This window comes from Aedes albopictus, chromosome 2 (genome assembly GCF_035046485.1).
Source record: "Aedes albopictus strain Foshan chromosome 2, AalbF5, whole genome shotgun sequence".
Classification (NCBI taxonomy): Eukaryota; Metazoa; Arthropoda; class Insecta; order Diptera; family Culicidae; genus Aedes; species Aedes albopictus.
In genome coordinates, this window is record NC_085137.1 from 37,060,787 (window position 1) to 37,087,090 (window position 26,304).

At 37.7% G+C, this 26,304-nt stretch overlaps 1 long non-coding RNA gene across 1 annotated transcript; it reads right to left on the bottom strand.

The window, feature by feature from the left end:
* Window positions 1-20,114: 20,114 nt before the first annotated feature.
* On the bottom strand, window positions 20,115-22,958 carry LOC115268601 (uncharacterized). Its single transcript, XR_003898368.2, has 2 exons — window positions 21,711-22,958; window positions 20,115-21,286 (listed from the first exon to the last, which is right to left on the bottom strand). It is a non-coding gene; the product is annotated as an uncharacterized LOC115268601 (long non-coding RNA).
* Window positions 22,959-26,304: the final 3,346 nt, after the last annotated feature.

Genomic DNA, 26,304 nt, shown 5'->3' on the forward strand with positions numbered 1-26,304 from the left:
ATGCACTCCTGGTGAAATTTCCGAAAGAATTCCTGAAAAAGTTCTCGAAAGAACTATTTGATAAATTTTCGAGTTAATTGCTGGCAACATTCCCAGGGAAAATTTTAGAGAAGTTCTCGAAATAAAAATTATAAAATTAAAATAGAAGGAATTTTTGGAGGAATTCGTGAAGAATATTCTAGTAAAACTTACGAAGGAACTTCTGGAGGAAATCTCAAGAATTTTCTTTAATGATTCTCAATTATGTTTGTGGAGAATTCTGGAAAGAACTCCTGGAGCAACCCCCGAAGGAATATTTGGAAAATTGAAGGAATTGCTGCAAAAAAACGCAACTCCTGGAGGAATTCCCAAAGAAACTCGTGGGGGCAATCTCCAAGAATTTCTTGGAAGAATCACAAAGATTGTTTTTGGGAAAAAAATGAATGTCCTGTAGGAGTTCTGTTGACAATTCCCAAAAAAAATCCTGTAGAAGCATACAAATGAACTCATTGACAACTTCTCGAAGGTACTGCTGGAGGAATTGCCTGAATATCTTCAGAATAGTTTTCAGAAGAAACTCGTAGAGCCATTTTGTAAGATATTTTTAAAGTAGCTACTGGACGATTTCCCGAAAACACATTGTCGAAGGAAACGTTGAAGGGACTACAGGAAGAATTTTGCCGTGATTTTCTACAAGAATACCCCAAGGAAATCTCGCAAATAATACCGTCAAACCCCCTGAAAGAAACTCCTAGGGGATTCACGAACGAAGAATACAATGTTGGCTGAAGGGTTTTCTTAAGAATTTTTGGAGCTTGACCTTGAGCTTGATTGACCGCCCGTGGATGCAACTCTAGTATCACCAGACTAGCTACACTCATACAAGGAACCACCTGCCGGAGACTAAGCAGGCATCTTCAGTGTGTGAGTGTTGGTGATCTTCTATTTTTCGGCGACTAATGGTGTCTGTCATGTTAGGTTGCAGGTCAATGCGGGAAATGGGAAACAAGTGATGATTGCAATCGTTTGTATCCACAGCAGACAAAATATATCTCTGCGTCTGCACAAATTCACGGGGATGTCGGAATGTTGGTAGGATATGGTTGGCAGAGGGTTTACACATTGGTGTGTGGATGCCAGGCGTAAGGTGAAAGATTAGTGTGTTGATACTCTGAAGATAATGCGGCACAGTTCGCTTGAACACATACATCGTAGGCGTTACCTGATAGAATAAACACTATGCTGTGAAAGTTGGAGGGAGGAGAAACGGCTTTTCAATCGTTTCTGGTTTTAGTAATTGTTCAACAAAGCGAGCCATGAAAATGTTTGACATTTTTGAGGTCATTTTGATAGACTACACACATGCAGGAAAAAGACGGATCATATATTCTACTTTATCGATCTTGTCGCCGTCCTTTTCAAGCTCATGTTACATCTGTCAAAATGACCTGTGAATTGTCAGTCATTTTGAGGTTAGGTTCGTTGGTGTAACAAAGAATGGCATGGCTATGAACATATGATTAAACATGAGTTGTATGTGTTAATAGGAGAGAGAGAGAAAAAGTATATGAGGAAATATATAGAAAAATACAAAGTAGGAAGAAAGGGACGAACTAGGTATTGAACCCAGGACCTTCTGCTTTCCTTTGGAAAGTTCTCCAAGAGTTCAATCGGCAATAACTGCTGGAGATCCATCGCGAATTCCTCCAAGGAGTTTTTTTGGGAGTTTCTCCAAGAGTTTCCCGAAAAGAATACTCCTAGAGGAATTCCCGAAGTAACACAGGATTACCGATGGAACTAATGGAGACATTCCCGAAAAAAAAACATCTGGATAAATTCTTAAGGCACTCCGTGTGAAAATAAGACTCATGGAGAAATTTTCGAAAAAAATCTCAGATGCATTCCCGAAGGAACTTTTGGAAACTTAAAGATAAACAAACTATTGTAGGAATACGTGAAGGAGTTGCAAGGAAAATTTACGAATGTACTTCTGACGACGTTCCTGAAGAACTACCTGGAAGAATTCTCAAAGTATTCTGAAGGAATTCTCAAAGGGACTTTTAGAGGAGTTCCTAAAGAAGCATCTGGATGAAGTTTTGTAGGAACATTTGGAGGACTACCCGTAGGAACTTCTTAAGGAATCCCCGAGTACACTCCTCGTAGAATTCCCGATGAAAATCCTTAAGAATTTCTCGAAAGAACTCCTTGAGGAACTTTTGAATGAACTCCAGGAAAAAACCTAGAAAAAAATCTGGATTAACTCTCGAAAGAATAATTGGAAAATAAAATTGAAGTAAAATTGAAGGAACTTTTAGGAAACTTACGAAGGAGCTTCTGGCGGTGGTCTTAAGGATTTTCTGGAAGGCTTCACAATTATGTACAGGAATAATTCTGGAAAGAACTCCTGGAGCAAACCCCGAAAAAATATTTGGAAAATTTAAAGAACTCCTGCAGAAATTAGCGAAGCAACTCCTGGAGGAATTCCAGAAGGAACGCCTAGATTTTGGAAGAATTTTCTGGACATTCCGGAAAAATTGTATAAGAAATCCCTGAAAGAATGTTTGAAGAAACTCTTAGGGAAACCAACGAAGATTTCCAACATTTCCTTGAAAGAATCCCCGGAAGAATTCCTCGAGGATGTCCTAGAGGAAATTCCGAAGAAAACCTGGAAGCTTCATCGAATCGATTTCCGAAAAAAAAACTCTTAGTTAATGTCCTTATGAAACTTCTGGAGTAATTCTCGAAAAAAAAAACTCTGGAAAATAAAAACGGAAGGAACTTCTTGAGAAATTTACCAAGGAACTTTTTGAGGAATACTTTAAGATTATCTGAAATTGTTCACAATTATGTTCTAGAAAAATTCCGAAAAGTACTCTTGGAGCAATCCCCGAAAGAATATTTGGAAAATTTAGGGTACTCCTACAAAAATTCCTGAACATCTGGAGGGATTACTGAAGGGACTCCTGGAAGTGTTTTAAAGATATTTGGAAAAATTCATGAAGATTTTGAGAAAAAATTGTGAAAGGCATCCCTGAAAAAAAATTGAGGAACATCTAGAGAAATCAAAGAAGAATTTCTAACGATATTGTGAAAGAGTCTCCGAAGGAATTTCTCTTTGAACTTCCAGAAAAATTCTATTGACTACGTACTGCTGGAGAAACTCCTGGACAGTGCTGAAAATGTAATTTCGTTATATCTAAATTCAAACACCCACACCTAATTTCAGAAGCTGAACCTGAGAATATGGTTGAAACTTTAGAGGAATTCCCGTGGAAGCTCCTGTAGAAATCTTCAAAAGAATCCTGAACGAATTCGCGAAGAAATTCCAGGAGGCTTCCCGAACGAACATTAAGCAATCCTGCACGAAATGAGGACCTTATCAATTAAAATCTTGGATAAATTCTCTAAGGATTTTTTTGTGGTGAAAAATAAATGGAACAACTAGAGCGATTCCTGCAGGAACTTCTGAAAATTTTAGAAAGATCTCTTGAAAGTATTTTCAAACGTTTATTGGAAGATTTCAAAATAACATCCGAAGGAATTCCCGAAAACACTCTTGGAGAAATTTGAGAAAGTCTAACATGCATTCTTCAAGGAGTTTTATAGAAAAAGTGCCATAAACAACTCCCGAAAAAAATCCTGAAGGAACTTCCGAAAGAACTTATTGACAACTTCTCGAAGGGAATTCCCTGAAAAACTCCAGCAAAATTTCTAGAAGGGAGACATTTTGGAAAATGCATTTTATCATTAAAATGCTTTACTGAAAATGGAAATCATATCAGTTTCAAATAATATGTGTTGATTCCCCACCCTCTGTTTGAAACCTACTTACGCCTCTGCAATAGATGCAAGCTAGTAGCCTAACTTTCCATTTTTTTTTCTTCCACCAAACTCAACCACCATCGCAACGGGCGTGGCCATGCACTGCACTTTTCCTGTCCAGCGAGTTTTCGTTTCACTTTCTGCCAGCAGCTGGCTCACGGGTCTACCAGGGAAGGAGAACCATATTTCCGGAGACTCCGGCCGGCTGCGGCCATGCTTCCTGGCTTTCTTCAGCTTTCAACCGAGCCGAGACCGAGAGTTAGTGTAACTTGCCGACAAGCGAGCAGCTGGGTCCCCCCGTTCTATCGTTGGGTTAGTTGGCCAACTTTTCCGTTGAGTGGCGGTGTTGCTGCTGCAGTAAAGTCCCCTGCTCTACCTCCTCCTTCCGAGCCAGCTCGCCAACATAATGCGCAGAATAAATTCTGTGAAATATGCATTTCGCGCTGTGTGAAATATAAATTTAAATATTTTGTTATATCAATCATTGTTGATGATTGCTCGCCGTGGATGGGGCTATCCGTGGTGGCCGTGGCTGTACCTGGCTGGCAGATGTGACGGTTGGGTCGGTCCTGGTTATGACACCGTGCCATAGTCAGCATCCTCCGGATAGGGGAAGCAGATTGAACCGAAGTGTAAAAGTGGCACTACTGGCGTTTGTCTTTTATGGCCTCCGGTTTTGATGGACTTTGAATGGGTTTTATTTTTAATACTTTTTGTTGGTTTAAGTGTGACACCACTGGAATTGATTTATTGTTCGTTTGATTTTCACATTGGCAAGATTCATGCACATTGCACGTGGGGTAAAAGCAGTCTATTTGCTCTAATTTCATATATGTACTACATTCCACCTTTATAGTGTTCATGTCATACGAACCCTTTCGGTCACCTTTCATACGCCGCGTTCTATAGTACTGGGCCCAGGATGGATCCCTGAGGTACCCCCGCGGTGATGATGTAGCTCCCCTCGCCTTCTTCCGTGTCAAAGATTAGCACCCTATTTTAAAAGTAGCTCTCTAGTATCCGGCATAAGCTAACCGGGACTCCTGGGTGGTAGGGTATCGAGCCACTTGGGTTGGTGGCTTCTATATTTGTCTGTTTTCCACTTATAACTTAGTCAATTTTGAATCAATTCACTTGAAATTTTGTACACGGGTAGATACTACACCTATCTCACCGCATTTCAAAAATTGTGTCAATTGGTTCAAATTTGATTGAGTTATAGCGGAAAACAGACGAAAATAGAAGCCACCGCCCAAGTGGCTCGATTCCCTATATGGCGCACTCGATGGCGGCTCAGCTGACACTGTTGAACGCATTATTTACGTCCAGCGTAACAACCGTTCGCTTCTTTTGGAGCGCTATCTCGGCCTCGACAAAATGATCCATTCCAACAATTTTGCAGCTGTATCCAGCAGGCAGATAGGTCTGTATGCCGACGAGTCACCAGGTGGCTTCCCGGGTTTGGGCAGTAGATTTAATCTTTGTCTTTTCCACCTCTCCGGAAATTCGTCTCTGTCTAGGCACATCTGCATAGCCATTCTTAACATGTCAGGGCTAGCCTCAATGGCCGTCTTGATGGCGACTGTCGGGATTCCGTCCGGACCAGTGCTGTCATGGTAAAATCAGAGCTGGTTACTCAAAGTTTCCAAATCTCAGTGCCCCCTATGCTGGTACGCCTCAAGGAAATTACTTCACTATTGCGCCTTATTAAGAATTATTCCGGGAAAACCCCTGCTTGCATTATTCAGAGATTCTTTCAGGAATTCCCTCAGGAGTTTTCCTGAGTACTTCTTCAGATTTTTCTCAAAAAAATTTATCAAATGATTTATCTTGAAACTGATACATGGGTGTCATCAGACATTTCTTCGTCAACTCCTCATGGGATTTCTTAAAGGATTCTGTAAGGAATTCCTTCAGGGATAGCTACATAAGCTCATGGTTGCATTCCTTTATGTATTGCTTCCAACATTTCTGAAGGAATTCTTACTGAAATATTGTCGGAATTTTCGCAGGCGGTTTTCTTTAAGATTTCTCCAATAATTCTTTTGGATTTTTTTTCTGAAGTTTTTCTAGGAATTACTAAACGGGTTTTTCCAGAAATGTCTCCAAACGTTTTTTTTAAACGCAACAAGAAATTTGTTCACAAAGATTCGGAGAATTTTTCAGAAATTCCTTCAGGAGTTTCTTTCAGAAGTTCAGATTTTTTTTCCAGAATTTTTTTCAGAAATTAATGTTTCTTTTTTTTTTTGGGATTTCCTCCAATAGTTCCTTCAGGTATTCCTCCCGGCATTGCTTTGGTTTTTTAGATTTTTTTCCTACGATGTTCTTAACATATTTTGCAAAAATTACTTAATTTTCAAAAAAAAGAAATCAAGATTTTTTTTTCTATGAATACCTGCAGAGGGTTTTTCAATTCCTCCAGATATTATTTAAAATATTTCTTCCATTTTTTTCTTCAGTGATATGCTAAAGAATTTCTCTAGGATTTTTTAATTATGTCTGCAGAATCTCCTTCAGAAAATTTTCCAGGTAATAGTTTAGGGATTATTTCCTTCAGGAATTGTATAAAAAAAAATGTGATAACGACACTTACCACACTTACCGTATGTCGCAGTTTGCTATGATACTATCAGAATGGTAGATAGGGTATTGATACCGTATGTACCAAATATATTTGTTATGATACATTGTTACATAGAGTGTTTTTCATTTTAATTCCTATAAACTATTGGAATGCTATTTGACAATAAAAAGAAGCTTTACGTATAGAATCTATACCAGTGCATGCAGAATCATCAAAATATCGATTTGTTTACATTTGGTACATACGGTGTTTTGTAAAGTTAAGCTTGAATTCTTCAGAGATGTTTTTTACATGAATCCCTTCAGAAGTTTCTCAAACATTTTTGGCTTGGAATGAATGGCAAAGATCCTCCATCAGTCTCTCATGATTTTTTTTCTGAGAATTAAGGGGGTGCCTTGAGGTGTTTCTTCAGATATTCTCATAGGCATTCATCTAGGAATTGCTCAAATATCTTCAGAAATTGCTCCTGGAATTTTTGTGCAAGAATTCCTAAAAAAAATCAAAAAATTCTTCTTGGAATTTCCAAAGATGTCTCCAGGAGTTTTTCAGGGGGTTTCTTGTGACAATTCTCCAGGGATTTGTTATAAATTCCTTCAGAAATCTATTAAAGATTCTTCAGTGATTTGTTCAATTCCTGAAATAACTTCTAAAAAATCCCAAATCTCGAAAAAAATGAGGAGGGATCTCATCTTATGAGATATTTCTGATGGAAACACAAGATCTTCCAAAGAAGTTGAAGTCCGTGTAGGAATTTCTGCAGAAATCACTGAAGGAATATCTCAAAGAACTCTTTAAAAAACCTTTGAAAAAATTTCCGAAGCAATCTCTGAAGGATTTGTAACGAAATTTTCAGAAGATTTTTGGAGTTCTTCACCATGGGAGAACTTTTGAAGAAATTCCTTGCTGAAATTCCTGACGTAATCCCAAAAAATCTAAAAAAGTCTCTGGAGATAAAAATATATCATCGAAGGAATTGCAGAAGGAATCTCAGCACGAATTTCCGAACAAAAGAACCTGAATGAATTTCTGAAGAAACTGTCAGTTGAATTCCTGTAGACATTTTAGGATGTTCTTTTGAAAAAATCTTTGGTGGAATTTTCGAATAAATTGCAAAGAAATTCTTGAAGGAATCCCAGGATAAATTCCTAGAAAAGTGTCTCGGGAAACCCTTGGTGGCATTCCAAGAAAAAATAAATAAAATGGTATTCATAGGAAAATTCCTGGAGAAATCCTTTTGTTAAATGTTTGAAGGATTTTCTAAAAGTCTATTTGGATAAATTCGTGGACGAATTTCTGCAAAAAAAATCGTCAATAACGTGGAGAATGGCATAGACAAGCGTCTGCAAAGATCCTTGAAAAAAAAAACTTTTAATATACATATTTCTAAAGGAATTCCGGAGAAATTCCTAATAAGTTATTTTTGAATAAATATCTTAAGAATCCATAGAGAAATTATTGGACTTGTCCTTAAAGAAAATGCCGGATAAATTTCTGGAGTAATACATAGAATAATATCCGAAGGAAATTCTGAAGGAATCTCTGTATGGACTTCAGCTCTGGAGGAATCGCTGCCTGGATCACTGAAGCAATGAAGGTAATAATGCAAAAATCTCTAGAATAATTCATGCAGAATTTTCTGCAGAAAAGTTTTTGGACTCATTAATGTTGGAATGTTTAATGCAATCCCTAGAACATTTGCAGAACAAATTTCTGGTGCATTTCGTAAAGAAATATTTAATGCAATTTCTTAAGGAACGTCTGTAAAATTTCCTGAAGCAGTTTCTTATTAAACAATCTTTGAAAACATTTCTACAGAACTACCTGTAGAAAATCTTGAAGAAATATCCATTGAATTATTTAACGAATCCATAAAATAATTCCTAAAGCAATTCCTGGTGAAGTTTCAGAAGGAACCCAAAGAAATCTACTTTATAGGATTTTTGCAGCAATTCACGAGGAAATATCTGAAGTAACCTCTTTACAAAAAAAAAAAACACCGAATGAATTTCTGTAAGAAACTTTGGTAGATTTCAGACCGAACTCCTGGAGTAATTTCTGAAGGAATCCATCGGTTAACTTCAGAAGGAATCCATAGAAGATTTCCTTGGACTCATTGAACAAATTTACGAAGGAATCTCATAATGATTTTTGAAGGAATCTCCAGGGAAATTTTTAAAAGCGTCCTTGAAAGAATTTCTATAGGAATCTCTGTAAGATTTTCTGTGAAGTCTGTGGAAGATTTTTTTTGGAATACATTGGAGAAATTTTTGATTTTTTTAAAGAATCGCTGAAAGCATTTCTGAAGGAATCCGTGGATGATTTTCTCATATGAATTCTCAAAGTAAAAAATAAATAAAACTGTGCACGATTTTTCAAGGAATTCCATGTACGCTTTTTTAGGGGAATTTTTGAAGAAAACGAGACTTCTGACGAAAATTCCGGATGAAAGTCTGAAGCGATCCAAAGAACTTTCTAAATATATCTGTGGAAAATAATTTCTGGAGGATTTTCCAAAATAATCCATAGAGCAATATCGGAAGAAATCCAGAGAAGGTTTTATAAAAGAGTTCCTAAACTAATTTCTGGGGTAATTCTTGGGGAAAACTTTGGAGAAAATTCAAAAGGAAACTAATAATTTTCTAATGGCGAATGAACTCTTGAAGGATTTCTCAAAGAAATCTCAAAAGGCATTCATGTTAGCATTTCTTTAAACTTTACAAGAACTTTTTATGAAGGAATCGCTGGAGGAATATCTAAAGAAATACCTGAACGATTTTTGGATGAATATATAAAAATATCCATTAGATATCCTACAATTCATGAAGAAAATTTCTGGATGATTTTTGAAAGAGATCCCATTGGAATTTCGGAAGAAATTTGTGGGGTTTTCATTAAAATTCTGAAGAAATGCCGTGACGAATTTTTTAAAAAGAATTCCCAACATATTTATTTAATTAAAATGGATTTTTGAAGGAATCTCTGAAGAAGTTCTAATATCACAGAGCTTTTTCGCACGTGTGAGGGAACAAAAAATAAATAAAAAACTCACAATGTAACGTTATTTTTCCACAAATATGAGGCCACAAAAAAAATCGGTTTCTTATACATGTGAGGTGAAATATCCATTACATATGCAGGTACTTACTTGTAATATTCACATAAATTATCACCCTCATTCTTGTTTTCGGGCGCATCCACTTTCGAGCGTATTTGGTTCGTTCAAATCCGTAGCCCATTTGTTTTTGCTGACGTGAACGGGAATGCGAACGATACACGTTCGAAAGTGGATTTGATCGAAAACAAGAATGAGAGTATTTCTCTATGTTTGTGAGAGCGAAAAAATATAATGAAAATTATAAAGGTGATTTTGTTATATTCAGGAGGGCGGATTAAAAATTTCCTAGTAATAAAACAAGTGCTTATTCCTTCAAATTTGAGAGGCACAAAAATATGAGGCTCTTCAACCGTTCAAAAAAAAACTGTTATCTTCCTTACACGATTAGGAATGGGAGCGCAAAAACAATGTAAATGTAAATATCAGAAAGGAAATTTTTCATTTCAGGGCGCTTCATATAAAAAAGTGAAAGAGGTGATATTCTTATATATTGGATAGCGGTAGAAAACTTCTGTATTCCCCATTCCATAAAAAAGCTATTTTACACCTAAAGCTTGGAATATTTGCAAGGGCAGTTTTTCTTAAATTCGTGAGTGAACAAAGATATGGAAACCCACATAGGAGATTTTCTTACATTCAGGTGAGCGTTGGAAATTTTTTCAATATCACAGTAATTTTTACTTACAGGGGATAGACAAAATGATCGGGATAGGCAAAATTTTCACTTTTCCAAAAATGTTCAACTAGCTGTAACTTTTCGAAAAGTGCATCACATTTTCTCACTATAAGTTCAACAACTAGTTGTGTATCAGTGGACAAAATTTGGAAAAGATCGGGCTATTCTACACGAAGTTATAATGATTCTAGAAATAGGTATATTTATCCGATAGCCAACTTTGAGCTGTTATATCTCCGGATTCAATGAACCGAATGCAATGAAATTTTGACCATTTATGACTTATATAATGAGCTCTGAAAAACAATTGACAAAACTTTACATTATTAACAAGAGAAAAAGTTATAGTGATTTTATTTATTTTATGATTTATTAATAAATTGGTCTATTTTTAATATGCATCCCAATACATTTTCTATTAATTGATGGCTATGTCGCTACTTTCCTTCAACACATATTTATATTAAAGACAATTAGAGGGATTTTAAGTAAACTATAATTAGCATCTTAAACTTTGAAACGATGTTGAAGTTTTAAAAAATTTGAAGTTTTATTAGGAAAATTAACTAATCGTAATAATTTTCTTCCGTATTAAGAATTTCAAGTTGTGTCAAAAGTTTTTCAAATTTTATTATATAAATCATAAATAGTCAAAATTTCATTGCATTCGTTTCATTGAATCCGGAGATATAACAGCTCAAAGTTGGCTATCGGACAATTATACCTTTTTCTAGAATCTTTATACTTCGTGCATAATAGCCCGATATTTTCCAAATTTTGTCCACTGATACACAACTAGTTGATCAACTAATAGTGAAAATTTGAGAATATTTTATGTACGTTTCGAAAAGTTACAACTAGTTGAACATTTTTTTTAAAGTAAAAATTTCGCATGTCCCTATCATTTTGTCTATCCCCTGTATATGAGGGCGCAAAAATTTAGAAATGTCCAGGTAATTTAGATTTATTTAGGAGACGAAAGAGTACATTCCAATATATATCATACATGAAACTTTTTTACACGTCTGTGGGCGCAAAATGTTAGAATATTTATAAACTCAATTTTGCTGAAATTTGTAAAGGCGTTAAACATCTCAAATCACATAGGTAATTTTCTTATATTTGACCGAGCGTATGAAAAAAATATTATATTTATCACAAAAGAGATTCTTCGTACAAGTATGTGACAGCGAAATCTTTTATATAACATATATATATATATATGAGAGGGCCAAGCTTGAAACCAAGGGAGTTAACCCTTTCCTATTACTCAAGTTCCATATAGTTGGCGCCCTACATCCTTTTAATACGAAAAATCGCTCCCTGACCGCCTTTGCTCGGGCCTGGAGGGCGCCAATATCCCGAAAAAATCACCAAGGTGTTTTTTTTTAATATGCAGTAGGGCGGAAACATTTCCTAATTTTACAGAGAAGCTATTTTCTTACATGTATCGAAGTACAAGCATTAATTTTAAACAACATAGGTTGTTTTGCTTATATTTGCGAGGGCGCTCATATTGGAAGTTTTTTTTTGTTTGACCTCAAGAGCAAGTTACTCAGTGAGTAACTTGGAGTAACCACGATGACACCACTGGTCCGGACCAGAAGCCTTGTTCAACTTAAGCGACTACGCTACTGCGATGAGCTCTTGTCGCTCGTTACCGGGGCGAACTCGCTTTGGCCGGTTTGGCCATGGGGGAGGGTGGCCCATGGCCTTGAATCGAAAACAGCATTTCCACGATCTTCTGCAACATCACGAGGGAGCGTTCTGGGGGTGCTGACGCGCCCTTCGTTTTGGCCATGACTACTCTGCTCTTCTGCAGGCAACACCCCAAGGGGTCGTGTTGGCTGCCTGGCAGAGATTTCCGAAGCACACTCGCTTCCCAAGTAACAGAACTAGCTGAATAACAGTTTCTTAAGCTAAAGTTTGATTAAGAGTAGTTTATTCCACTCTTGTACAGCAAAAATGTTTGTTGGGTTACGTCTTTCGGCCTTCGGCTGTGGCCGTCTTCTTCCGTGTTCCACCCTGTATCAAATCGCCAGGTGGTCACTGGTCGTGTATCCATCGTCGACCCTCCAATCCGAGCTAAGGTTTAGACCCGCACTCCAGAATGTCACATCAATGATGGACTCTGCACCATACTGTACATTTTCGTCACCTATGTTCGCGACATTCACGTTCAGTCTAGCCATAGCTTCGAGTAGAGCTCGCATTCTCGCATTATTCGAGCGGCTACCCCACTCAACCGCCTAGGCCTCCACCGATGACCACGGGACTCAATCCCAATAGTGCGTTTGATAGCGTATCCAGCATAGACGACTTCACACATCAGCGCACACCGACAACATGGATCACGCATTCTTTATTCTGTATTACACCAACGAACCTAACCTCAGAATGACTAACAAGTCTCAGGCCAGTTAGACAAGTGTAACACGACCATGAAAAGGACGACTAAGGTCAGTAGAGAAGTAGATATTTTTCTCTTCTTCATGCATGTACATATATGATCTGTCAAAATGACCTGAGAATTGTCAATCATTTTGAGATAAGGTTTGGTGGTGTAATAAAGAATTACACCATAAAACCTTTCCTACGAAAGGTCGAATCTATGACAAAAGGTCGAAGGACATAAGGTCGAAGGACAAAAGGTCGAAGGAGAAAAGGTCGAATGAACAAAAGGATGAATGGACAAAAGGTCGAAAGCACAAAAGGTCGAATGGGAGAAAAGGTCGAATGGGACAAAAGGTCGAATGGGACAAAAGGTCGAATAGGACAAAAGGCTAAATAGAAAATAGACAAATTGGAAGACAAGAAAAAGTCATCAGAATTTGCTAGATACACGATAATTAAAAATCCGACAAAAATAATAGAAGCAATGATACTTAAAACTTAAACTTTAAAACACCTAACTTAACATTATTGCACTTAAAAAAACGTTATTGAAAAATAGGAAAATACCGCATTGCATTGATATTCGAAATAGATGCCCATAAATGATAAAAAGTATCGAAAACAATATTCCTTGAAAGAACAGCCTATGTGTAGAAGAAGGATACACAGCGTAACAAAAAATAACTTTTTGTCTGTCTCAAGAGCAAACTTATGTGTCTCCGAAGGTTTTTGGGCCGCTGAATCCGAATCCGGGCTCAGATTTGTTCTAACACGTCACAATTTTGAGCTATACCTCAATCTATAGGGCAAAATATGCGATTTTGGGCTTTTTTGACTGCAAGCCATTAAGCTTGGAAATATTTTTTTTTAAGCAATCAAAAGGTTAACTGGTCAATTAACATCTAAACTAACGACTCATGCAAAATATTTCGTTTTACCAAATTGAATTTGATAGTTTTAAGCGATTTATGTTAGGTACGATATTTCCCATACAAGTCACCCTCCAAAAGTTGCATGCAAGTTTTCATACTAACATAAAATGCTTGAATCTATCAAATTTGATTAGGTAAAACGAAATATTTTGCATGAGTCGTTAATTTAGATGTTAATTGACCAATTAACCTTTTGATTGCTTAAAAAAAATATTTCCAAGCTTAATGGCTTGCAGTCAAAAAAGCCCAAAATCGCATATTTTGCCCTATAGATTGAGGTATAGCTCAAAATTGTGACGTGTTAGAACAAATCTGAGCCCGGATTCGGATTCAGCGGCCCAAAAACCTTCGGAGACACATAAGTTTGCTCTTGAGACAAAAAAATGTTGCGCTGTGCTATTTGATTTATAAATCATAGATTGAAATATTGACATATGAAACTCCAATCATATAGCGATTAAATCAATCCAAACGGTCTATGAATTAGAGAATTTGGGTATTATATGAGCACACAAACCTATATTACTCGCAAGAACTGCCTATCAATTCAAGAGAGGATGATCACTATGCACAAGTAGTCAATGATTATTTCTGCAGAATAGTTAGGAAGAACAGCTATTGAATAAAAGAAGGCAAAGTTTCAGTTTGAAAAATAAGTACCTAAAGAGTCAATAATTATTTGAGTAACACAACAATAAAGAACAGCTTATAAATATAAGAAGGAAAAATTCTTGAATAAAAAATCAAACTAAATTGCCATTAAAACTACATTAACGCAACTTGAAAGAACAGCCTATAAACAAAAGAAGGAAAAATTTCCTATAGAAATGTTAGTGGCTGAAATGCATTCTATAATAGCACTATAATGTTTCTCTCAATGAGAAACAACTAGGACTCATCTTTTTTTTTTATTAGTGAGGCACATCAGCTGGTAACTTGGTCTACTCAAATTTTTGTCCATTCGACCTTTTGTCCCATTTGACCTTTTGCCCCATTCGATCTTTTGTCCCATTCGCCCTTTTGTCCTTCGACCTTTTGTCCTTCGACCATTTGTTCTGAGACCTTCTGTCCTAAAGCCGTCAGGTCACTTGATGAGCGGGCTATGTTACCGTCAGAAGGAGATCGAAGTTTATGGGTAAACTTTAAATTGGAAATCTTTCCCGTAGAGGGTATTTCTCATTCAGATAGTACTTCGAAAATAATATTACCAAAGCATTCTTCAGAAAATACTTAGAAAATTCCTCCAGCAGATCATTCCCGGGTTCCTTCCGGGGTTCTTCAGAAATTCCGGGTTTCTCCAGTGAAGAACACAATCATTTGTCCGGGTTTCATCTAGTGAATCCTTCCATGATTTGGCAGAGTTTCTTACGGAATTTCTCAAGGATTTCCTTTCGGTATTCTCTAGTAAATCCATAAGGGAATCTAATGCTTTTCTTCCATTATTTCTTCAGTAGCCGCTTCTTCCAAGACTGCTTTCCAAAATTCCTCCAAGACTTCATTCCCGGATATCTCATAAAATTCCGCATTCCTGCAGGTATTCCTTACGGGATTCTTCCAAGACATTCCGGGATTCCTTCAGGAATTCCTTCAGGAATTCCTTCAAGGATTGCTTCAGGAATTCCTTCAGGGATTTCTTCAGGAATTCCTTCAGGGATTCCTTCAGGAATTCCTTCAGGGATTCCTTCTGGAATTCCTTCAGGGATTCTTTCAGAAATTCCTTCAGGAAATCCTTCAGGAATTCCTTCAGGGATTTCTACAGGAATTCCTTCAGGGATTCCTTCAGGGATTGCTTCAGGAATTCCTTCAGGAATTCCTTCAGGGATTCCTTCAGGAATTCCTTCAGGGATTCCTTCAGGAATTCCTTCAGGAATTCCTTCAAGGATTCCTTCAGGAATTCCTTCAGGGATTCCTTCAGGAATTCCTTCAGGGATTCCTTCAGGAATTCCTTCAGGGATTCCTTCAGGAATTCCTTCAGGAATTCCTTCAGGGATTCCTTCAGGAATTCCTTCAGGGATTCCTTCAGGAATTCCTTCAGGGATTCCTTCAGGAATTCCTTCAGGGATTCCTTCAGGAATTCCTTCAGGGATTCCTTCAGGAACTCCTTCAGGGTTTCCTTCAGGAATTCCTTCAGGGATTCCTTTAGAAATTCCTTCAGGGATTCCTTCAGGAATTCCTTCAGGGATTCCTTCAGGAATTCCTTCAGGGATTCCTTCAGGAATTCCTTCAGGGATTCCTTCAGGAATTCCTTCAGGGATTCCTTCAGGAATTCCTTCAGGGAATCCTTCAGGAATTCCTTCAGGGATTCCTTCAGGAATTCCTTCAGGGATTCCTTCAGGAATTCCTTCAGGGATTCCTTCAGGAATTCCTTCAGGGATTCCTTCAGGAATTCCTTCAGGGATTCCTTCAGGAATTCCTTCAGGGATTCCTTCAGGAATTCCTTCAGGGATTCCTTCAGGAATTCCTTCAGGGATTCCTTCAGGAATTCCTTCAGGGATTCCTTCAGGAATTCCTTCAGGGATTCCTTCAGGAATTCCTTCAGGGATTCCTTCAGGAATTCCTTCAGGGATTCCTTCAGGAATTCCTTCAGGGATTCCTTCAGGAATTCCTTCAGGGATTCCTTCAGGGATTCCTTCAGAAATTCCTTCAGGAATTCCTTCAGGGATTCCTTCAGGAATTCCTTCAGGGATTCCTTCAGGAATTCCTTCAGGGATTCCTTCAGGAATTCCTTCAGGGATTCCTTCAGGAATTCCTTCAGGGATTCCTTCAGGAATTCCTTCAGGGATTCCTTCAGGAATTCCTTCAGGGATTCCTTCAGGAATTCCTTCAGGGATTCCTTCAGGAATTCCTTCTGGGATTCCTTCAGGAATTCCTTACGGGATTCCTCCAGAAATTCCTCCAGGGATTGTTCGAGGAATTCTTCACAGGATTCTTCCAGCAATTCCTCACAGGATTTGTCCTGGAATTCCTACAGGGATTTTTCCAGCAATTACAACCGGGATTCCTTCAAAAATTCCTTCCGGGATTCCTTCTAGGATTCTTTCCGGGATTCTTTAAGCAATTCCTTCAGGGATTCCTTCAGGAATTCCTGGAAGAATCATAGAAGGAACTCCTGGAAGAATCCCGAAAGGAACTCCAGGAGAAATCCTGGAAGGAGCTCCTTGATGAACATCGGAAGGGATTCCTGAAGCAATCCCAGGAAGAACTCCAGGAGAAATCTCATATGCAACTTGTGTAAGAATCTCGGAACTCCTGGAGGAATCCTAGAAGGAACTACTGGATGAATCCCATAAGGAACTCTTGGAGAATTGCCTGATGGAACTTCTGGAGGAATCTCAGAAAGAACTGCTGGAGGAATGCTGCAGGATGCTCCTGGAGGAATCCCGGAAGACATTTCTGGAGGAATCCCGGAAGCATCTCGAAAAAAAAAGTCTTGAAGGAACTCAGGTAGGAACTCCTTAAGAAACTCAAAAGCAACTCTTGAAGGAATCCCGGAAGGAACTTCTGGAGGAATCCCAGAAAAACTCCTAGAGGAATCCTGGAAAGAACTCCTGGAAGAACCCTGGAAGGAACTTTTGGAGGAATCCTTGAAGGAACTCCTGGAGGAATCTCGGAAGGAACTCTTGGAGGAATCCTGGAAGGAACTCCTGGGGGAATCTCGGAAGGAACTCCTGGAGAAATCTCAGTGAAAACTCTTGGAAGAATCTTGGCAAGAACTCCTAGAGGTAACTCAGAAGGAACTCCTGGAGAAATTCAGGAAGGAACTCCTGGAGGAATTCCAGAAGGAACTCCTGGAGGATTCCCAGAAGGAACCTTGGAGGAAACCCAGAAGGAACTCCTGGAGGAATCTCAGAAGGAACTCATGAAGAAATCTCATCTCTCTTCTGAAGGAATCTTGGAAGGAACTCCTGGAGAAATCTCAGAGGGAACTCCTGGAGGCATCTCGGAAGGAACTCTTGGAGAAATTCCAAAAGGAACTCCTGAAGGAATCCCGGAAGAAACTCCTAGATGAATCCAGGAAGGATCACTTGGATGAATCCTGGAAGTAACTCCTGGAGGAATCTTGGAAGAAACTCCTGCAGAATACCCAGAAGAAACTCTTGGAGGAATCTCGGAAGGAACTTTTGGAGTTATCTCGTAAGGAACTCCTGGAGGAATCTCAGTTAAAACTCCTGGAGAAATCTCATAAGAAAATTCTGGAGGTATCTCGGAAGGAACTCCTGTACTCATCTCGGAAGGAATTCCTGGAAGAATTTGGAAAGGAACTCCTGGAGGAATCTCAGAAGGATGTCCTGGAGGAATCCCGAAAAGAACTCCTGGAGGTATCCTAGAAGGAGCTCCTGGGGGCATCTCCGAAGGAATTCCTGCAGGAATTCAGGAAGGAACTCCTGGAGGAATCTCAGAAGGAACTCCTGGAGGAATTCCGAAAAGAACTCCTGGAGGTATCCTGGAAGGAACTCCTGTAGGAATCTAGGAAAGAACTCCTGGAGGAATCTCAGAAGGAACTTCTGGAGGAATCTCGGAAGGAACTCCTGGAGGAATCCCAGAACGACCCATTGGAGGAATCTCGGAACGAACTCGTGAAGAAATCTCATAAGGAACCCCTGGAGGCATCTCGGAAGGAATTCCTGGAAGAATTTAAGCAGTAACTCTTGGAGGCATCCCGGAAGGAACTCCTAGAGGCATCTCAGAAGGAACTCCTGGAGAAATTCAGGAAGGAAGTCCTGGAGAAATTCCAGAGAGAACTCCTGGAAGAATCTCAAAAGGAGCTCTTGAAGGGATCCCAGAAGGAACTCCTAGGAATACCTCATAGAGATCACCTGGAAAACCTCAGAATGAATTTCAGGAGAATACCAAAATAACATATGTCGATATGCTCGTTTTTATTTACAGGTTGCTAGATTTCGTTTCTTAGGTGCAAAACATTTTGAAAAGGCGAAATGACATCTGTTTGTTGACGGTTTTTCCTAGTTACGGACGATTTTTCAATCTAGTGTGCATTGAAAAGTGGTTGTTGCATTCGATCTCTCCCTATCTCGATGGTCCATTCAATTCTTTATTACACCAACGAACCTAACCTCTAAATGACTGACAACTCTCAGGTCATTTTGACAGATGTAACATGAACATGAAAAAGACGGCAACAAGATCGAAAAAGAAGAATAATATATGATCCGTCTATTTCGCACATGTGTGTGGTCTGTTAAAATGAACTGAGAATTGTCAAACATTTTCATGGCTTGCTTCATTGGAGTAATGAAGAATCCGAGGAAAGGCGTGATCACGGATTTTATGTCAAACACTTCCATGGCTAGCTTTGTTGGTGTACTAAAGAATGTCGAGATGTAGAGAGTAGCCTGGTACACGGTTTACATGGGAAAATATAAAAAAATGAAAAACTCCAACTCCTGTATACTTTTTGAGTTCCTTTTTGGTCCCATATCAACTGTGCAAAATTTCAGATCGATCGAAGAAACTATATTTTAGCGCCCGCCTTTCTTAGTTTTTCATACGATTTACTATGGGGAAAATTTACTTCTTCAAAGAAAAATCGCTTGAGGTCGCCCATTGATCCCTAAAAATAGGTCGTTGAATGATTTCTGTAGATAACTTCACGAGGAATCAGACCTTCGAAGACCGCAAAGCGATGCGACATTTGTGGAAAAAGTTATTAAGCCTTACCCGATCGATAAAATGACGAGATTTTATTATTTATTGTTATTCCTTACATGTTAAACAGCGTTGGCATGCCATTCGGTTTTCAGTCAATATCTTTTTCCACATGCCTTAGATCGCTTTGCGGTCTTCAGAGGGTTTGTTCCTCGTAAAATTTCCAACAGAAATCATTCATCGATATATTTTTAGGAGTTAAGGGGCAACCTGTGGCGATTTTTCTTTGAAAAAGTGATTTTCCCCATAGTAAATCGTATGAAAACTTAAAACGGCTGGCGCTAAAATATAGTTTCTCCGATCGAGCTGAAATTTTGCACAGTTGATATGGGGCCAAAATGGAACTCAAAATGTGTACAGGAGTAAAATGTATTTTTGTGTCCCACGCTAGTAGAGAGGCAACTGTAATTCTTCATTACACCAACAAAGCTAGCCATGAAAATGTTTGACACTTCTCAGGTCATTTTGACGGACCACACACATGTGCGAAATAGACGGATCATATTTTCTTCTATATCGATCTTGTTGCCGTCCTTTTCATGCTCATGTTACATCTGTCAAAATGACCTGAGAGTTGTCAGTCATTTTGAGGTTAGGTTCGTTGGTGTAATAGCGAATGATCAAACACACCGGAATCGCTTAATGCGGTTGAAGCATTGAAGGCAAATCAAAATCGGCATACAGCCGTCGATAAGATCAGTTCCCCTGTGGCACAGAATTCAACGATTGATATCTGAGACAATTATCATCGTATATCGAGCTAACCAGACAAACTGGGTACAACCCTGTTGTAAATTTCTCAGGATGTACGTTACCACCTGGAGGAAACGACAGATTTTAGTATTTAAGCTGGGTGAATTCGATGACTTCTTCAGTGAATATCTGACCCTGATAAAGACTGCAAGTGGATGAGCATCATAGGACGGAAATAAAAAGTATTTACAATGGCTCGGAAAGTCGGTGGAAGATACAATATATTTTTTATATATACTTATCCTAATCTACAGGTCCAACTTGAGTTAAAGACGCATTTACTACTGCACATTGGTACTGAAAGGAACGATACTGTTTCCTATTTTACTTTTTCGATAGTAGAAGAAAGAGATCGAGGCGTGGTGTTGGTTCTGTTGTTCCATATCAGCCAATCCGAAGAGAAGTCCATTTGGTGTTGCCGTGAGTCCTTATCCATTTGTCCTTTTCGCTTGAGCAATTGCTTACAGAGGGGTTAGTGTGAATCGATAATATCAATATAAAATAGAATATAGTAGAGTAGAATAAAGTTAGGCAATAAACAAGTAAGTAATAAAGTTCAAATTCTGCATGTGAAACAAATGAGCCATAAATCAGGGTACCTCAAGACTATCCTTGAATTACTTGTTTGATTCTACGGATTCTATCATCAGCGATTTTCCTTGCCGTAGTTGGTTTTATTTTGTTGGCCATCTTTTGCATAATATCAATCACACTTTTCAACTCTCCACTCAAGTCTTCTTGAGAGCTGACCTTCTTAAGATCTTCGCAACACCTTCTGATGGCTGCTTCTTTTGCATCCAAGGCTTTATTCAATGCAGCAATATCTTCGCTCAGCTCACTAATTTTGTTATTTACTTCAGCATTCTTGCTTTTGCTCTGATCATAGACTGCTTTCACGTCGTAGAGAATATTTTCAATGGTTTTTGTTTTTCTGACTGGCTTCGTTGAATCGTCATAATGAAGAAAGCGTGAGCATTTGCATTTATCACAGCCAGGTGCACCAATGATCGTTTGAAATAAATTACCCACGAAGTTGATCACACTATGAGCTGTTGTTGAAACCAAAAATCCAGATATTGAAGACGTAGATACCCAATCTTCGTAGCAGATCCGCGCACAAGATGAACAAATTCTGCTGTAGAAATCGGATGGCACGTGTTCTACCCATTCCACTTCCCTGGTTCTTTTGTAGCTGGAATATTTTTCAATATCGTTCAGAATGTTTTGCTGAGCCAGTTTTGATTCGTCCAGCTCGTTTTGAAGGTTTTGAAGAATTTCCAGATCTTGCAGGAATTTATGAAGCTTTGACTTGATTTCATCTTTTTGGGTTGCTTGTGATGAAGCCATTTTTAGTTGAAGATAAACTGGAAGAAAAATTCAATGAAATTACATTAATGAATCCGTCCCGATGAAGCTGGTTCACATTCAAACAACGCAGTTAATCTAAATCGAGATAGTATTTTGCTTTTATTTGTTAACTTTCTTCCACAACGGATCCAATAATTATTTATCTTCGTATCTGAGGCAGCATTAGGCTGACCATCCGTCCCGTATTTAACGGGACAACAAAATTTTCAAACACTCGTCACTGGAGCATAATTAACGATTTTGACTCAATTATTCGTTCTTTCTAGCTGAAATAGCATTATTCACAACATGCAGTTCTGTTTTTGAACATTGATTTGCTTTTTGTAGAGTTTCCGAATTGTGTCCCGTATTTAAACGGGACAAATCTGGTCAGTCTAGGCAGCATAGTTTTAGAGAAAGAAAGATGAAATGTCTACTTACCGGTTTTCTTATCACAACTTGGATCACACTTTCGAACCAGTACCCACTAATTGTGGACAAATCGTTCTGACTGATTGCTGATATGGTAGTTTGGGATGCTATCCTCCCGATAGTTGGAGAAAGATTGAGTAAAGATTGCACTGTGCTGCGCTCATTATATAGTCAGCTATATTCAATCATGTCATTCCATGTAGAATCATGTCTTTTCAAGATTTTATGCATTGCATCAGAAAGAGCAAACTAAAAAAATTTTGCGTTCAATGGTGAAATAGATGTACATTTCCAAAAATAATCATGATTCAGTGATCACTGTTCTGTATTTGTCGACGAATTGTTACTTTGTGTTTAATTCAATTCGTAGAACTCACTTTTCATGCACGCCTCTGCGAATGACAGAAAGGTATGAGTCACTTTGAATCAGGAGTCTGTGGTGTAATACAGTCCAGTGTTGATGAGCCAATTATAACGTTTTCGTGTTGAAACATGCTCGAAAAAAAGTAATCCCAATGCTTCCACTAGGAGAACATCAGCGATACTACTGCCAACAATCTTTAGCCTTGACTCAAATTAGAAAACACGATCAGTCAAGGTTTCATCGTTTGGCGTTATAGCGTCTACCACCTGCAGTGTACAATGTGAAGTAGGTATGTGTTATCCGATCGTCTACTCAGTGGTATTACCGTACGAGAACACGCTGCTACGTTGGTTACATTGTAATGTCCTTATCTGCACAAGTAAAGGTTGCTGAAAATAGAATTGAGAGTATTCGATACAGTGGTAGACATTGGTTTAGTCGACTGAATAGATTGTATTCTGATTGAAATAATATTAATTTGAAACATCGCATTATAAGACAGTGCCACCAAACATTTGCAGTGCCATCATGGTAAAGTCAGAGTCAGATTCTCCCGGGAATTTTTTTTCTTTAGAATTTTCTCCATAAGTACCTCCAGGAATATCGCCACAGTTTCCTTTGGGATGGTTGGGATTTACCAAATTATTTTCGGATTTTTAATAGAAAGAAATTCTCGAAATTGTTTCAATCTAAATCAATTGCTTAAAACTAGTGCAAGCATTTCTTAAGGAAAATTTTCGAAAATTGCTCCCGGGATTCCTTCAGGGATTCCTTCGGAAAATCCTTCAAGGACTGCTACAGCAGTTAATGCATGTATTTATTTATGTTTTCTTTCAAGCAATTCTTAAGGAATTCTTCAGGTGCACTATCAGATTTCCTGCCACAGTGTTTTTTTTGCGATTTCTCCAGAAATTCTTCATAAAATTTTTCAAGAAATTCTAGCAATTTCGCCAAAGGTTTTTCCAGAAATTCCTCCAAACATTATTTTTTTTAAATGAAGTTCAAGGAGATTTGTTTTCCAAAGATTCGGACATTCTTTCAGGAATTCTTCTAGAAATTTTTCTAGAAAATCCCTGATATTCAGATATTTTTTCACCAGCTCTTTCAGAAATTATTGTTAGAATTTCTCAAGAAGGTCCTTTATGTATGTATTAATACTTATCGCTTCATATTTACAGGGGTTCTATCAGGCATTTTATTAATAAATTCGTCTTGCAAAATCTCTAGAGATTCTACCGACAGTTCCACCAGGGGTTTTTCCAGAACATCCTCCATTTATTCCTCCAGGGATTACCTACATTCTTTCGTGATTTTTCCGGTAATGCTTCAGGAATTCTTTTAAATATTTTCTCAGCAATACCTGCAAACGCTACTTCAGAATCTATTTGTTGGCATTTTTCAAGGATTTTTTCAAGAAAATCGTTGCGGAAAAACCTGCGGAGAGTGCTACAGTTCAACTAGGTATTCTTTCAAAGATTTCTTGAAAAAAAACTCTTTTAATAAAAATTTCTTGGGTGATTCTCTAAAGATCTCCTCCAGGATTTTTGTTGTTGTTTTTGCAGGATTGCGTTAAAAATTTTCTCTAGGATCTTTGTGTATTATTATATATTATGTGTATTATTATATGTTTGTGTAAGGGTATCTCTAGGAGGTCTCCTAAGGATTCCATAAAAAAACCAGGGACCCTTCAAAAATTTATTTGAGAGGTTTTTTAAGAATTTGTTCAGGTATTCAACCAGGAACTCCTCCAGAAATAACGTCAGGGATTGCTGCAAGCATTTTTGTTCGGGAATCCTTCCAGAAAATTTTCAAAAATTTCTTCTAGTAATCTTTAAAGCTAATACCAGGATTTTTTTAAGAAAGTCTTTCAAATAATCCTTAAGGAGTTCTCTCAAGAATTCGTCCAGTAATTCTGTGCAATTTCAGGAAAGAAACTTTAAATAAAAATCACTGGAAAAACATCAGAAACAATGATGATGAACCTGAACGTGTAAGTGGATTAACTTACAGATACAAAGAAAATCGGGTTAAGTACTGTTCCTTTTGATTCCACGAAGAATTTGCTTCCATTTTCAGACACGTATTTCAACCTCAACTGTAAGGTCGTTTTCAGAGTCCCAGAGTCAGATTAGAAAAATTTAGGGTCGCCTCCAATGGATTTTTTTTTTGTTTTACCCTAACACTATTTACTTTGAAAAATCAAAACTCAAAAACGAATCACCGTGGAAACAATTTTTTTTAAGGATATGAGAGCAAATGTCTCAGGAATCCAAAAAAAAAAAGAATTGGAAAAAGTTTTCCACAAAATTTTCCATAATTGAGGAAATTTGTAAAGAAAGTCCGGAAAAACTATGCCCAAACTTGTGGAAAATTTTCGGAAAATTATTTTTGAGAAAGTAATTCCATAGGCTTTAATCGCTGAAAATTTTGGAATGCATTTTTTTTTTCGTTCCTGAATTATGGCCAATTTTGTGAAAAATGGTCATTTAAAATAGGCCGTTCAGCCAGAATTCTTCTAAAGATTCCTCCGAGAATTCTTGTAAATTGTTTTCATTTCCTTGTACTTCTTTGGAATTTTCTCCATGAATGCCTCCAGGGACATTGCCACAAATTCCTTCGGGATAGTTTCAGGATATACCTTTTTTTTCCAAAATTTTGAAAGAAATAATATTTTTCACGGTTTTTATAAAATGCTTCCAGCAGAATTTCTTCAAAGATTCCTCCAGGTCCCTTTAAGAATGTGTACCTGTCCATGTATTTCTTCGAGATTCCTCTAGAGATTCATTCAGGAATTCCTTCTTCAGTTCCTTGAAACTAGTGCATGGGTAAATTTGGGTCAATGGGTTAATGGGAAATTTCTTCAAAAATTCTCCAAAAAATCTCATCAAACATTGCTACAGCAGTTTATGCATGTATTCCTTCATGTTTTTCTTGAAACATTTCTGAATAAAATCATTAGTAATACTTTCAGATTTCCTCCCGGAGTATTACTTTGGGATTTTTCCAGAAATTCTACTTGAAATTTATCAAGAAATTCGTCTTGCAATTACTCCAAGCGTTTCTGCACGAATTCCTTTTTTTAACATTTCTTCAAAAAATGCCATTCTAGGATTTTTTTTTTCTCCGGAAATTCGGACATTCGGAATTTTTCAGAAGTTTCTCTAAGATTTTCCTTTAGACAGTCAGACATTTTTTCACCAGATCTTTTAGAAATTTAAGGTAAACGTTTCTTTATGTATTGCTTTATAAATACACGAATTCTCTCAGGCAATAGTAATAATTTCGTTTCAAAAACTCACTAGAGATTCTTCTGACAGTTCCACCAGGGTTTTCTCCAGAAGTTCCTCCAAGTATTCTTTCAGGGGTTACTTAGAATACATTCCGACCTTTCATTAGGGATTCCTTCAGAAATTTTACGGATAATGCTTCAGGAGTTTCTGAAAACATTAGCGCAGCAATTCCAGCAGAAACTACTAGAGAATCTATTCGTAGGCTTTATTCAAGGTTCATCGAATCAAGAACGATGAAACGGTCGTTACCAGCGTACAGTGGTTTATATAAAATTAAAAAATCTAAAATAATAACACGTATACATGTACATAAACAGCCAACCAGAAAAGCATTCCGTGTGCAGAAAACCAGAAAACGATAAACGGTAGACACTACGCACGACCCTTGAAAAAGGCCAAATTCCCAGACCGAAACGTCGGGAAAGTAGATAAAAATCGTTCTTGATTCGAAGACTGAAAAAGCCTTTCGCCCTTGCCATTGAGTTTCCAGTCTCAAAACCCAACACTTAATTTCTTTAGTACTTTAGGGGTTTTTCTTGGGAATTAATCCTTACAGAAGTTGTAGAAATTCCTCAAAGAATTCCTCAGGAAGTATCTCTAGAAGGTCTTCCAAGAATCCCTCCAGAAATTCATCCAGTGATCCCTCAGAAATGTATTCAGAAAATTCTTCAAGAATATCACCAATACCTTTGGTTGTACCCAAGTAACAATGAGAGGTGAATAACAGCTTATACAGCTGAAATGTATAAAGTCAAGCTTAAGAGCGGTTTATTCATCCATTGTACAGCAAAAATGTTTGTTGGGTAATTTTGCAATTTTAAAAGACTCCTACGTCTACAGATTTCTCAAGGAATTTATCCAGAAATTTCTCAAGTAATTTTTCCTTGGAAATACTTCCAGAGTTAATCTAGACTAAAAGTTTTGTATCACTTTTTTTTTTTAGAAACAT